The sequence below is a fragment of the Botryllus schlosseri genome, chromosome 9, assembly GCF_051294905.1.
Source record: "Botryllus schlosseri isolate E-star chromosome 9, Bs_hap1, whole genome shotgun sequence".
Lineage (NCBI taxonomy): Eukaryota > Metazoa > Chordata > Ascidiacea > Stolidobranchia > Styelidae > Botryllus > Botryllus schlosseri.
Window position 1 is genome coordinate 16767018 of NC_137244.1, and position 15911 is coordinate 16782928.

At 39.9% G+C, this 15911-nt stretch overlaps 2 long non-coding RNA genes across 2 annotated transcripts; one reads left to right on the top strand and one right to left on the bottom strand.

Moving 5' to 3' along the window:
• The first annotated feature begins 414 nt into the window (after positions 1 to 414).
• On the top strand, positions 415 to 8175 carry LOC145446851 (uncharacterized). The gene is made up of 3 exons (XR_013917370.1): positions 415 to 1262; positions 1630 to 1759; positions 7979 to 8175. It is a non-coding gene; the product is annotated as an uncharacterized LOC145446851 (long non-coding RNA).
• LOC145446852 (uncharacterized) lies at positions 5618 to 7030 on the bottom strand. The gene is made up of 2 exons (XR_013917371.1): positions 6267 to 7030; positions 5618 to 6193 (listed from the first exon to the last, which is right to left on the bottom strand). It is a non-coding gene; the product is annotated as an uncharacterized LOC145446852 (long non-coding RNA).
• Positions 8176 to 15911: the final 7736 nt, after the last annotated feature.

The window sequence follows — 15911 nt, forward strand, 5'->3', positions numbered from 1 at the left end:
TACAACACGTCAATTGTTATGCATGTTGGACAGGACCGACGCACGATACACGGCCCTAAATTACATGTTTACAGCCTTTCGTGATAATAATATGGACTGAAATCGGTAATACGATAGTGCCCCGAACTGTCGAATTTGGGAACGTCGTTGGTGAACGCGCGCCTCCGAATGGCAATACTATATCATTTTCATAATAGTTGCAGAGCAGTAAATCGTGAAAAATAATCCACACCAAGTTGCCATTGTGGCTGCTGAGAGATCGGAAAAAATCATTCTACACTGTAAAAAATCTGGTAGATTTACTGGGAAATCTCTGTAAATTTTACAAAGAATCACCGGTCGCAGCCAATAACTGCGTAGCTTGTAATTTTACATTTTGATATGTAATATTACCTCAATTTAGCTACAAAGTCAAGTTACCAGAATTTCTTCGCAAAATTACTGACAGTTACTCGTTACTGAAGTTTACCAGGCTATTGGCAACATTGATTAGCTTGAAAACCTCTGCAGCCAATTTATACGTGGAACTGAATGTTACTGATATCATTCTCATGGTGATTTGACCTGATTCAACCTCGGTCGCGAGACTGGGGTCTTTCATACGGAAATTGTCGGCCCTAGTACCAATTTCAGTATAGTACATAGTAGGGTAAAAGAGACATAACTGACAATCGCAGCTAATGTGGTACACCATAGCCACTATATTAAAAGGCTATGGCTATGGCTGGTTACATTCGTTGTCACGGATCGGACTGATGAGTTAGAATATCAGTTTAAGATGTATAATATTGTTCGGGAAACTAGAAATATCAGCCCCGCATGCTCTGTTGACGATTTGTTGATGGCGAACAAGGCGACCTGTTACGCGTTACTGATTTTTCTGAGATTCGTAGTAAACAACCAACGCACAACTGTGACATCACAAGCAGCGTCTGGTTTAGTAGGTACGGTAAGTAGTGAACAACACATGGAATAAATATCAATTTATACGCAATTAAATGGAGAAGAAAGGAACTATATGTAATGATAAATGTTTCTGTATGAAAAATACGACCTAAATCAAACATTATAACGCAGTGGCCAGTAAATATTATTGGTGGCATGTCAGCGGACGAATACCGCTTATTTCGAAATCATTCGAATGTCGTATCGTCGTCTGGCTATTATGTGAGCTAAAGGTGGAGCGAAGCTTGTGCTTGAAGAAAGTGTACACGATCGTTGAAGACTCCTAGGAATGCTGAATGGGATACGCATCGTAAAAGGTACAGTACTACATAGTATTCGTTACCGTGAATATCTGCGACTGTGCACACCACCGGGATGACTTTGATTTAATGATTGAAATATTTCATTCGCCGCATTCTCTGTTCTTTTTTGGGATATTAGTCGACTTATATAGTGACCTCTGACACCACATACTCCGCCGCGGAGGAGTTGAAACTGTTGACATGTTTTTGTCATTTTCGGGCCATAGCATAGAGATGTTTTCATTGCTGGATTTGTTTGGCACACATGCCACCTCAAATGAGGAAACTTTTGCTTCAATACATAAGATCAGTGGTTCTTAACCTGGGGAACGCAAATTCTGTATGAATTCTGACTAAACATGTGGTTCGCAACCCTTTTCAGAAGACGATTGTTGAAGATGAAACTTATTTCGTATGAAGAAAGCTCGCCAAATTCAAACTCCATCAGTCGCGCTCAACATCATTTGAGCAAATTTTTGATATTCTTTGAAGATTTAGAGGAATTCCCAACTGTAAGTCATTCATTACTCCATAGCTTTAGCAGTAGCCTAAAGCCAGGTGCGCTGGGTCGCTGTTGTTAATAGCTGGCAAACTGCACTGCGTAAAACAGACTTAGATGCAATATAGGTTGCTTGGTTTTGCCCTCAATTAAGCTACCCGATATCAACACAATTTAATTCAATTCCAAAACTGATCAAATTGGGCATGGCGGTACAGAACGACGCCCTGTTCTCTGTAGTCACTACCAGCATTTGGATTAGTCTCAGTGCAACCTACCTTGAAATAAATTGATGTCCTGCCTGTTCAATGTTTTTTTTGCTATTTTCAAACAAGTTTGGGAAAATTTGTCAGAAATGTGAACGACTGGAATGATAACTATTAGATCAGGGATGGGCAACCTGCTGCCGTAGAATAGGGAATTAGTGCGGCCGTCGACACCTAATTCAATTAGTATGTGCTAGGCTGCTAGCATCCGTCGACATGCAAATTGAAATTACTAATTCACTCCCCAATTTTTTACGAGATTTTAATTAATTTTAAAATTTTCTTCGCTCTCCACGCAATTCAACATAGCTTAATTTCTTGATTCTAATATAGTAGCGCCCTTCTAAATCTGAGCAGGAATCAGAATCGTGTGCTCTCGAAAGAAATTTTTTCATGGTTCATTTGGGCGATTTCACTATATTTCCACTACTTATACGATGGACAATCCTGATGGGGGGTCAACAAGTAACAGCATGCAACAAAGTGCATGACTAATAACAATAGGCCTTTTGCAGGACTTCGATCACGTGACTAGATACGCATAGCAACAACAAATTGGTTAGCAAGCTACTTTCTCGCGCACCTGCTTCAGTGCTAAATATCGCATAGTGTACTGTTGATTTCTGGTTGTAAACGTTTCGGAAATTTGTTGTAGAAGTCATCAGAGATTTACCTATGCTAGATGTCAATCCTGTACAAAGCACATAGAATGATATCGTCAGAATTACGCAGAAATCCGTCGTTAACGTAGCCGTATTTCGGATACAGTATATTATTGTTTTCGGGCTGTAAACGTTCGCAAGTGTCATGGAGATGCGCAAGGATTCAAATATGTTGGATGTCTTTGATTCATGAACTATGTAAACTCCTTGCGTCAAAATGATCGACATTGTAGCCGTTATTTGGTAGTCAACTATGATTTTATGACACAAAATTCGACATTGCAGGACATTGACTGCGTGATATTTATTGCAGCATTAAGTTAGGTGTGGATAGTATACTATAGTTGTATTGTAGCGGTAGTTGGTAATCATTGCAGCATTTTGATGATTGATATCGATTGCAATATAGGATACTGCTATTTTTAAGCCTAAGAGACAATGACTGCCAGTGCCAGTCCGTTGATGTGTTATGAATTCATGCAATGTGCTACATACCATATATATATTAAATATCCTAAGCTATTGTATGACTTCTCAGTTAAACAATTCAAAATGTTTAGACCTCTACACCTATATTACAAGTTATTGATCATTCTGTCATGCTGCCAAGTGCCACTACCCGAAGGAAAATGATCATCAGCTCCAATTGAGGGTGAAACAAACTGTCCCGGGGCCTGGATTACTTGATTGATTGCCTGGATTGGATTACTTCACTCTATGGCACAGTGCAAATATCTTGAGTTTCAAGACATATGGCTATACCACATGCATACGGAATAATGATCTGATGGATTATCCCAAGAGAGCCGAACATAGGCAACTAAGAAATTGATGATGCCCTCGTCAAGAATTCAACCTGGAGCCAATTATTATCACCACATAAAATTTGGTTATGCGGTGGAAGGCAGCGTGGTTTCATGCCAACAGAAAATGTCAGCAGATGATCTGACCACTGACTAACTGTCCTGAACTTCTTTCCCGATGTTGATGTCTGCTTTGAAAATGATATTTCATTTGTGTACAGCAAGACAAGCGCTCTTCCGTGGATGCTATGAATATGTCTAGACAAGTGGCTATGGAGGTAGAGGAAAATACATAGGCATAACAGTCTCGGCAGTTATTGAACTTGATAAGGTTAACATCCATTTTTCTTCAACTATTTCTTATGCTCTGAGCATCGAATGCACAAAAATTAATAAATCGATCTTCTTTGCAAGTTTATTTGTAAATTCAATGAATCAAAGAATATCATAAGTTCAGAATATTACGGAGTCAATGCGAAAGAAACAATGTTAGTCGTCTTTAGAGGATGTTTCTGAGTTGGATGAGCCAATACACAGAGGGGGTCACCAACGAAGTACTATTTTACCTGAGTACTAGCGTCATTATGAGTTTAGGCTACTTCCACTTCTACTTGACACTTTTTAGGTAGTACTTTTTTGTCAGGTTTGGGATTTTGTCAACTAGAAAGTAGCTTTGGCGCATGATTGCATCCCCTTCAAGCGTGAGGTTGTCATAACAACTGGGCAAAATAGCCCCAGTACCACGGTAACTAAATTAATTTTTGAAAATTGCACTTATTTGTGGTGTCATCACCCTTTTGCGTTGATCAAGAAGATGCAACATGCAATGTTTACAGTTGTCACATGGCATCAATTTCTAAAACGAAGTGACCCTCAACCAAATCTACTTCATGTAACGAATTTCTTGACCGCTTTTCAGAAATTCATTTCTACTTCCACTTGAAGTACTGTCCTGGAAGTAATTAGTGCTACTTGTACTGGAGTATAAATTAAGGCATTGCTTCTACTCGGTTCCCAACAATGACCACGTCTGGGTATAGGATGACCGATCTTGTCACTGCGTTTGAGCTGCTCTAAGAGTTATATGATAGTTACTTCCCTTAGTTCGCTAAATATCGCACATATGTGACATCAACTATTTATCAAAATCGAGTGTGATTTGCCAAATCCACTTCAATCGCAGTTGCGAAGTAGTGGTAATAAAATTGGCATTGTATAAGGCAACAATAAAGTGCACTGATTTGCTTAGTCTTGACGGCAGGTTCTCCCAAAAGATACTTCCGATGTGTTCAGCGACATTGTTTTATAGCAGCACCAAACCAGCAGACAGTATATCCTGATCCTTGCGGGTCCCGGCTGCTTCAGCCATATCTTCCATCCAAAATCAGGCTCCACAACAGACAAATAGTACTGCTTGAACTAACAAATACTCTTACCAGAATATAAGCCAATCGCTTTACTTCAAATGCATAAATTTAAGTAGGGGAGACCGGGGTTAGTTATTACGATTTTGTCTATTTCTGGCCTCACGGCTTTTCTACTCGCCTTGCGCAAATGATTTTGTTACACAGTCTACACTTAGCACCCACTTACTTTTACGAAGTAGAATGGAACTTCAAGCTCTTGTACGTTTGGAACGATTTGCATTTTAAACAGGCAAGTTTTCTGTCATAACTTGCCCCGAGATGGGGGCAAGTTGTGACTGGAGAGGAGGCAAGTTGTTTCATTGAAATTGTCAGCTGAAAACTCTATATCCACAATAAAAGCATTGTTGTAACCATGTGTATTGAAAACGAAACGAAAGAAAAATCAAACAAAACATCAAAATATCAAAAAAGTCATTCAGTCCTTGCAAAAATCACACACGTAGGGTGTAGAGCGATCACTGCATGCTTCATGCGCCCACTTTTGACATCCATTGCATTTGACCCATATTTCATCAGACCCAGAGTTGTCATATGTGTCATGGCACAGTAGGCAATGATTGTTACTAGCACCTGTGTTTGTTTTGTCAGTGAAAACTAGGTTTCTTTTTGCTTTTTTCGTTATTTTCTTTTTGTCAATCTTAGAACTTTTTGCTCCCTTCGCCAAGTGCTCCTCTTGGAGGCGATGTCGTTCAGGAGTGCTTGTTAAGATGGAGGAACGGCGCCTCTTTCCCCCACCAATTTTTTTTGCCTGGGTGCGGCTTTGTTGAAAAGCTCTGCTGATGTTATTGCGCCAACCTGTTTTGATCCCTTTCTTGCCACAATTATGTTGGGTCTCTGAACTGTAGTGATACCAGTCTCATCACAATTATAAATGTCCTGGCCTTCAAATCGATACTTAGCGAACACCTGGGATAAGTTACAAAAAATAGTGCCACATTGCTGCGGTTAAAGCTTGTAGCTCTGCCCAGGCTCGTTGTTGCTTCAGGAGTACGAAGAGATAGGCTGGAATGTCTTTGTAAAAAGGAGGTAAACCAATCTGATCCAGCTTTTTTGTTCGTGAGCCAATTTTGTGGGACTTGAACACTGTAGATTGATGCATCTTCATATGCCAACTTCCTTACATCATCAGGTGTTAAACCATAGTACAGCTCGGATGCTCTTTTGATGTACTTAACCAGAAGCTGCTCTTGGTCATTACGAAAAACAGCTCTTGGTTTTGCATAGCCAACAGATGGTTGTCCTCCAGATTGTATTTTGGTACAAAATCTTTGCAGTGTCATAAAATTGATCTGCAATTATATAAAGTCATTGTAAGTCAAGTTGACTGCAAAAGAATCAACAAAATACCCACTAGAAACTTACATCAAATTCAGTGGCGACAGGGCGCAGAGAGATTGTTTTTCATTAATCACTTTTCTTGCAGCTTCCTCCATAACCATCATAGATGTAGTGCCTCTTTTAATCTTCTTTTTTTAATGCCTCACCATAATCGCAGAGAATATATAGTTAAACAACAGAATTAATCTACAGGATAGGAGCAGGTTAATGAATACATTTTCATAAGTAATTGCAGAAGAATCCAAGCTGTCTTCAACTTTTTCATCACTTACTCGGTGTAGTGTAGGTCTAGTGTGGCTTTCAATGTCACTGCACAAAGATTTTGGTTGAAATATTGCTAACCCTATCAGGATGGATAAAATTTCATTAATAAATAATGCTAATCACACATCATAAATATTCAAGCAAAGAATGAGGCTAGTTGTTACATCCGTAAAAATGTGCCCCCGCCGAATATGGCCGGTTTAAGCTTACTTGCCGCCTTACATAACCAACAAACAGCACTAAGTCAACTGTGAAACTAAACTTCAGGTCGTCCGCTTTCTATCGATGTAAATTAAACATATATCGGTCGCACGCAACTACTGATGCACCAGCGACACTTTATTAGTAAAAGTTTTACTTTATAGCCCTCAATATACATTTTCCTGCATAAAACTTTATGCAGGCACAGTTCGCAAGCCAGGCTTCGTTAGAACGTACTCTCCAACCTGCCGAGTAAACTGTGTAAAAATGGTGCGCCATCTCCCGGCGAAAGAAAAATCATTGATGTTGTAACAATATTCCCCCGTAACAACTAACCCCGGTCTCCCCTACATATGATCAGAGTTGAGTACAGTAATACGACTACGTTACCGATGGATTTCTGCGTAATTCTGACGATATCATTCGAAATGCTTTGTACATGATTGATATCTAGCATAGGTGAATCTCTGATGACTTCTACAACAAATTTCCGAAACGTTTACAACCAGAAATCAACAGTACACTATGCGATATTTAGCACTGAAGCAGGTGCGCGAGAAAGTAGCTTGCTAACCAATTTGTTGTTGCTATGCGTATCTAGTCACGTGATCGAAGTCCTGCAAAAGGCCTATTGGCCCACACGAAGATGCATTATCATTTATAACTTGCCCTAAATTTTCGAAAGCACTCCGTCCATGAACCCTACCGGTGAATCTGATCATATGGGCTGAAAAAGGATAAATATTTGACAGTAATATGTGATACTGCTACTATTACTTGAAACGGTATTCATTCGTGAATCTAAAAAAATTCCGCGCTCTGCTCTGCGCGAAAATATAAAATCCCAGCAACTACTCATAGCATTGCCACTCACGATTTCGGTGCGTACAATAGCCCTTTGTGAAAAGTATAATAGTCCAGAGTTCACCGGGAATGGATATGGACATTGGACAGATTAACATAGCCTATCTCTATGTTAGATGATGTGCTCTTTTTGACATGACGATAAGTGCAGGGGCGCAATTTTTTTGGCCATCGCCATGGGGGGCGCATGTCCAAAAAAGTTGAGAAACGCTGCATTAGATAAAGTAAGTCATGAATATCTGCTATATCATGTAAAACGCAGAGCCGTCATCACACAATGTACCAGTACCAGCACTTCAAAAATTGTTATATTTTTGTTAGCCTATTTGTCCTAGTAGTCTTTATAATGTCATGTCTAGGTTAGGAACTTTGCTTAATATAGCGACTTACGCATGAATTCTTTTTAGTGGAACTGCAAGATACTAGTTACACAGAAGGAATGGGGACGAGAAAAAGAAACAATTGGAAGTTTGGCCGATGGCGGAAGACCACTCGTGTTACTGCATCTCTCCTAAAGTAGAATTAGACCTCCAGCAGCAATACTTATCCATCGATAACCTTCTCATCGTGAATCATGAATGAATATACAGTTTGTTCCAATGTCGTTTTGGGGGTGTGAAGAAGCTTTTGCGATATTTTAGCATCGGGTTGTTTTGCGATAGTTATGGGATGTACGTGAATTTACAAGCTGGTATGTAATCCTGATTTACACAGACAGCATGTATGTTGGTAGGCGTTAAAATTACAGTCTCAGTGTCAAATATACAGGAGAAAATGTAGATTGGATATACCGGAGGTGACTGTAACATTACAGTTTAGCGTGTAAAGTGAGATTACCGGACGAGTGTAATTTACATTGACTAACGGTAATGTTACATTACCACGAAATGTCTGGCTACCGTGCTTCCAAACATTTCGCGGTAAATCGAGGTTTTTTTTTACAGTGTAGTGATATACACGGGTCCGGCGAGTATCGCGAAGTACGTTCCCTTTCTTGAAAAAGTATACTTCTAAATGTAACGTTGCATACCTGCGCGCTTTTCTGTCATTGCTCCTTTTATTCGCATCCTTAAAAAATTCGCCTGCCGATGAATGTATTGTTCTCGACTGACTTGCAACAAAGTAGCCAAAAGTTTTAAAGCGTTCTGGCCGTCTTTGAAATTCTTCAGTGTAGGATTTGTGCGTCTTCATCACCTCACCTAGATATAAGAATGGAGTATAAGTCAACCATTTGTAATGATGAACTAGTGAATTCCAATATAGCAGACACACTGATAGGCAACGTTGTAGAGCTACGTCAAAGCATATCTCTCAGACTGCTCAATCAGTATAGCGTTTTATCCTTCTTCCCAAACCATATGCCTTCAATGGCACACTTTAATCATCAATCAGAAATTTTACGTTTTCATATTATGCCTTTGTTTGTTTTTGGGGTATTCATGGTGATTGTCGACTACTGTGGTCATTTACACCAGGCCGATATTCCGTAACTGCCGACTTATAGCACGGCCCACCTCTAGGCTTTTGTAAGACACCGCTGGCGCGGATGAAGTGATGAGGAGGAATTATGCCTTTGTCTTGAATACCCTGACAATCCGACTTGTAAAAACTACTGGATTTTCAAAAAGCACATTTAGAACTAGAACTGGAACTACTCAATTTTCAAAACTAGCAACTAGAACTAGAACTAGAAATAGTCACTTTTCAAAATACACAAATAGAGCTAGAGCTAGAACTACTCACTTTTTAAAACCTGCAACTAGAACTAGAACTAATAGAACTAACGACCTTTAAAAACCGCAACTATATAACTAAAACAGAATTAATAACTATAAAATCAGTGTTTCTTACCAGTGTATGTAATATTAAATATCCAGTTATTGTATAATGTGGTAGACTCTTGTTCTTGTGACTCACTGAAAATTAGGGGTTCCCCGAAGGCTTGTAGATTAGTGTATGGCAGATCTGGGCATTTTACGGCCCGCAGGCCAAATACGGACCGCGAAAAGTTGCTTGAGATTTTGAATCATACATTTGAATGTGTACCAGAAACACGGGCTGTATATAAATTGGACCAGAATTGCGTTTACTTTGAAGGCTGTTAAGTGTTTATTTGTTCACAGTGCAATGGTTACTAAGCCTACGTCCGTCGTATGCGTAATCTGGAATCAAAATAAAGTCGATACAACATGGGTTCATTTAAGTCGGGATTGTGACATAAGCACGCAGTCGCTCCACTGAGGCTTTGAGAAGACGAATTCACAAAACCTACCAGCGAAACTACCAAAACAACTGGACGATTTTACCAAGCTACACACCGCTTGCGATAGTTACCAAGCTGTAACATCCCATACATTTTGATGGCTTACTAGAAGGACGTGTCTAGTGGTTGGTGTGATTAAACAGAGTTAACAATATTTCTTCTTTACAATTTCTTTGAATAATTACGTGAGATAAATATTCTTTTAATTGAGTAGTATATTCATGTTGAAATGAACCCGAATATTTTCGGCTGACACTCGTCAGGGGTAATCGTTAGCAACTAGTATGGAAAGGAACAAATAACAGTGCAAAGATGATAACGCAAGACCCAACACCTAAAAGCAACTGATTACGTACTCACAGTACTGCGTAAGGAGAGTGAGCGTAATTAACGTGAATCAATTAACTATTGATGGAAAGTAAAGATAAGAATTAGTACACTGATCACCTTTCCAGGCCTCGGCGAAAGCAGAATATTCATTTTGTTCAACCCATTGGAGGTTTCGTGATACGCTGTATACCAGCCTCCGATGTTGTGTACGGCAAATGTCGCGCTACTTGTACGATTCCGATCGGTGTATACGGATTCGATTTCTCAGCGATAATGATGCGCATAAGGTACATTACAACACGTTATTCGTGATACTTGTTCGACAGCACCGACACGAGGTACACAGCCCCGAATTACATGCTAACATAACACTTTTCAAGCGTTTGGATTGTAATTTTGTAGACTGTAAATTACAAAACAGTAATGTGATACCGGCTCGAAGTGTCGCAACTGGAAACGTGGGCGACGATCGTGCGTGCCATAATGATATCTCATTCTTTCGTAGCAGTTTAACAGCAATAAACCGCAGAAATAAAATTTACAGCAAGATGTCATTATCGCTACTAAGAGAACGGGACGACCATTCTTGTCATATATAACTTGGCGCCGCTGGGACGCTCGGCAGTGAAGTATGGTCTACTTGTAACTCTAAACCAGGGATGACCAATCCGTGGTCCAGGGGCCACATCTGGCCAGGGAGAAGAAAACCATGTTGCGATCCAGATGTGGCGAGCTGACTTTCATTGGCCCGCGCGTTATGTTATATAAAATAGGGATTGCCTATACCTATTATAATGAACTGCATGATAAGGTCAACGAAACATTTGATTATCCTGAACCAAAATTTGGGATGTTGATGACTAATAAAACAGCTCCAACACATTGTGAACAGGCCATACTTAGCGCCACATTTTTCGTAAATCTTTGATGAAGCAAAGAATTTCACGGGGGATTCCTTTAGTTCGAATTTTTATTCGCGTATAGCGCGTTTCATTGCCACTAGGTTCCCTTATCTAAAATATGTACAGTCAAGTAGCTCACCTTTGTTCGAAATATATATGCTTAAAACACACAAAAAAACATCTACTAATAGTACAATAAGTAGGGTTACCATATTTTGGAATCGGGAAAGGATGGGCGAGTCCCATCTAATACGCGTGCGCCCGGCCGTGCAAGTCATAACCGCCGATTCTTACATTGGTACCGTTTTTAAAGTGCAGTTTCATTTATATAGTTCCCCAGCTTCTCATAGTTATCGAATTTCGTCAAATAATATCCAAATCATGACTTGAACAGCGACAACACCGTGTAGCTGTATCACTATTAACACACTGCCATACTGTCATTTTACGCTACTAATTCTATTTATCTGTCTATGGATGATTATACGGAACTGCTGACCTATGGTACCTACCACTTGAAATCCATGATTTTGAATTAAATTGAATCTACGTTTGTATTATCGTTTCTTTGTTTTGTGTTCATGTTCTTTTCATGTAGTCATCGGCATTCAGGTTGCGATTCGAAGAATTTTGAACAAATATGTTTAAGATTAGTGTAAAATCCTGCTCTTTCATGTAGAATTCTGCTCTTTCATATAAGTATTTCACAGCGTAGAACCTTCAATGGTTCGTTCGCATATCGAACGCGAAAGTGAACTGAAAGAACCTTTACATCATCCCTACATTTCTTCTCGCTGCATTCCGTTGTAATTAACAGCTTAGGCTACGTATAGTGATAATTTGACCGCTCCTAATCCTCACCAGTCAAATATTAATTTCTCAAACTTGGCATTTCAGTTACTCTGCTTTTGCTTCACATGCACATCGCATATATAAATGAATAAAATTTATTAGCAATTTCACGCATCACAATGCGCACGTTAAGTAAATAAAATGAAAAACTCTAACGACATATAAGTCATATTTATCAGGAAATCCTCAAGTCGGAATACCATCGTTGTGAATCATAAAAATGATACAATCTGCGACCAAATAAAATACCAGCCGCTTCCTTGGTAATGTTTGAATATATAAATCTGGCACAATCGAGATGAGTTCATGTAACACGAGTTCGTAACTCTTATGTAATAAAATGGAACTTCTCCGTCGTCGGCATCTTCATCGAAGCGTGAAGAATTGTTGTGTAATCAAGGCAGTGAATTCCTCTATGATAGTGTGGTATTGTCTGCCGGTAGATTGTGGCATCGTCTTGTTAGTCGATTCGATCGAGATCGACCTCGTCCCTGGCACAGCTGCTTGTTGAGAAGCTTTGTCGTTCTACATGCCTTCGAAGTCGCTCGTGGAGTTATGGTCCAACTCTTTGGTCGTTGAAGATATCTTTCAACTCGGGAGGCTGGACATTTATATATCCTTTGCTTACGTAATAGTCTTTATAATAAGTGATATAGAGACCCGTAGCGACAATCCATATCACTTCAGCATCCTCTCCTCACCGTGTGCACTGTGCATCCAAAGACAATCCTTGCTTCTCGAATCTTGCCTTCTAGTTAATATAGTCAATGACTATTATTTATGCTTTACGCCTCGCCAGACGTGCTTTATGATGCATTCAACCCATCAGAGAGTTCCTCTAATGACGCTCCGACGAATACGAATGAAGAAACAGAGCACTAATCGCTCTATATATACTGTTTCAGGATCCGCTAAAATCCATTGTAGCTGCCATTTAGAACTGGATTCCCAAGCCAAACAATGAAATCCTTATATCTATTTCTCGGGCGCGTATAGTCACTTGGCATCTATCAACAGAGAGCACGCGACAGTATTGTGAGCTGTACATTCGGATGTCAAGTCAACGAAATAGGATACGAGTAGGAATTGTTAAGGCTGGGAAAACGGAATCGGCTAGGCTTCTCAAGCAATACCACTGCTTTTAGAAGCTTCCTATTGTTACGTAACATGCCCTACCTTGTTGGAGTATAGAAGAATTGACGTTTTGATTTAACAACCGTTATCGAACTCGACAAGCTTTATCGCTCCCTAAAATCCGGCTAGAGGTAATCTGTACCGAAGTACTCGCCCTTTTTCGTAGAGAATTCATAAACAATAAGTTCAATTGGTGTAGTGTGACCAATCGAACGCGAAAGATGATAGGTAGAACTGCCTATGGACTTGGACTATATGGACTCATTTTCTCAAAAATCTCCCCGTACGTGTACTGTACAGGTGCCTGCTGATAGAGTTGCTTTCGTAAGGTGTTTCAAGCACCGATGTAACCATGTCACATAATTATATAATATTCAGGCCACTATACAGACCGCTATCACTCCCTAGTTCCTACACCGAGTCCCGATGATACCAAATCTTTTGAAATAATGTATTCAGTGTATATTTGATAAGAAAAATAAGAGAGAAAGCAACATAAAATGCAAAATAGAATCCATCCATCGATGTCGTTCATATAATGAAAATATACGAAGAAAATTAATTCACGGTCGAAAATGCAGCCGCTTCGTTGATATAATGCTACGTATGAAGGTAGCGTAATGTCATCAAGCTTCCGTCCAATAGGAACGAATCATCGTCAGCACCTTGATGAAGTCATCAATCGTCAGTATACTCCAGTTATGATGTAGAGATTGTCAATTCGGTCGTTGTGGACCACGTTGTTCAGAAAGCTGCTCCGGGAAGCGTTGTAAAATTATATAGTCAGATTGAAAGCAGTTCGATGTGCTTTTGGTCGGTTTGTACGATTGTCATATCTTCCGAGTCCCCCGTCAGAATCGTAAAACACATTACTAGTTGTCAGGCGCGATGGTGCACCTGACGTTCACGCAAGTATGCATCTCCTCATCGCTCAATGCTATTGTCTTGCAGTTTTGCTTTAACTGCTTTTGCAGCTATTGTAGTATCACATGAATACCGCTGATGGTTATCTATTGAGCATTCGGTTCGTCCTCAACATTGCAGATTTCTTCAACCCATCACTGGATAGTTCGTTTATTTGACACTATAAGGCAGTGACCAAAAGCTCGTATGATAATTCTTTGCCGCCTCTGCGCTATTTATACAGTACCGATTGTCTCTGGAAGCTAGACTGGGTAGACGGTCGTTGGAATGTTCCCATCCATAACAATGGGTAGGGAGTATTGGTTTCAAGGCAATCGGGTTTTTATTGCGTTTATCAACAAAAGACTATACACAAGCGGCATGCGCACTGTGCCCCGATACATTGTACGTACGCTGCGCATCATCCTGACGAAAACGTCGAAACTTGATATCGCCATCGATTGTTCAGTATGGGAATGGGCAATTGCCTACGCGTTCTTTAGCGTGTGCAAATCCAGCTAATAAATTATGTTAGAAGGATAGGCTAATTAAATTTGAAAGATGAATCAGATTTTCTGGGCATTCCCAACGCGATGCTAATATTAAATTTAGATGCTGTTCTATACCCATGCTATACAGGATTTCTCATATCTCAATGCGGGGTAATGATAATAATTCCCACAAGGATCCCTCAATGCATAATTGTGCTTCACTGAATACGATCGTATCGTCACAGTCGCCATCGTCAGATATAATATGTGTCAGCACCGTCTTATTATTGAATATATGATTCGCAGTTTACCTAGGAACCAGTAAAATGCGACATGAAGTGACGTAAAAGTTAGCGCGAAAGCTCGCACGTTTGAAGTGGTATTGGTGTTGTCATATCCTCAAATTCTTCAACTGTAATGGAGGTTTATCGACAACAAATATGTTAGCCGTATCGACTTACATGTAACGTTAGTACGTCAATCGCACTGCGCTGGCTCCAAGAGACGCAGGCATCAACTTCCTACGTACGATTATCATGTTGAAATTACCAAATAACAACGAATTGAAATTCAATATGTGTTTGTGTTGTTCGTGATGGGAACGCTGTTTCGAAGGAATTTTCCTCGTCGGATACGAAGTCATCCGGACAACACAAGGGGTTGAACGAAGTATGAGGTACCAAGCGTGTAATCCTGTTGGTGGCGTAATTTGCTGTGTTGTTATTCGATTTCATTACATGAAACGAACAAACCAACGAGGGTCTTGTATACATAGCGCTCGGATATAGCCGGTATTTTCCAACACTAATGTGCCACGTCTACACAACTGATGAAGTTCACAATTCAATAGGTACCAATATCTCTGCTCGGCTCAATCATTTCAACGGAATTCCGAAATTCTCGATGAAAATACCGTTATGGAAAGCTGTGTAGTCCTGACATTTGGTGATGTCGCTGTGTTTAAAAAAATACTTAGACCTTGTACCTTTTAAAGCTTTTGATTAATGTGTGTTTTCTCGGCCGCGATAGCGGGCGATATCTTATGCGAATTATATTATACAGATTTAAATAGAAATTGGCACAAGAGCACAGCGGTTAAGTTGATCTTTCTCAATCTGTGCACCAATTGCACATGACCAACAACCTAACCTCAATCAACAATCAATCAATCAATCGTGAGTGCGAAACTCAGTGACCGAGATAACACACAATAAACGAATGTCACATATGGGCACAGGCCTAATTCACATCGCTATTGTACACATTAAACTTGTGGTTCTCAAACTTTTTTGACTGTGACCCAAACTGAGAGTTTATCAACATCTCATGAGTCCCGACCCAAGGTTCACACGTCGAAGGAAGTGCATTTCTAAAGTCTGTATGCGTTTGTACGGGTAATCGGATATGCATATGAAACAGAGAATGTACAGACGTTCCAGAGGTCGTCAGTAACTAATTATTACTA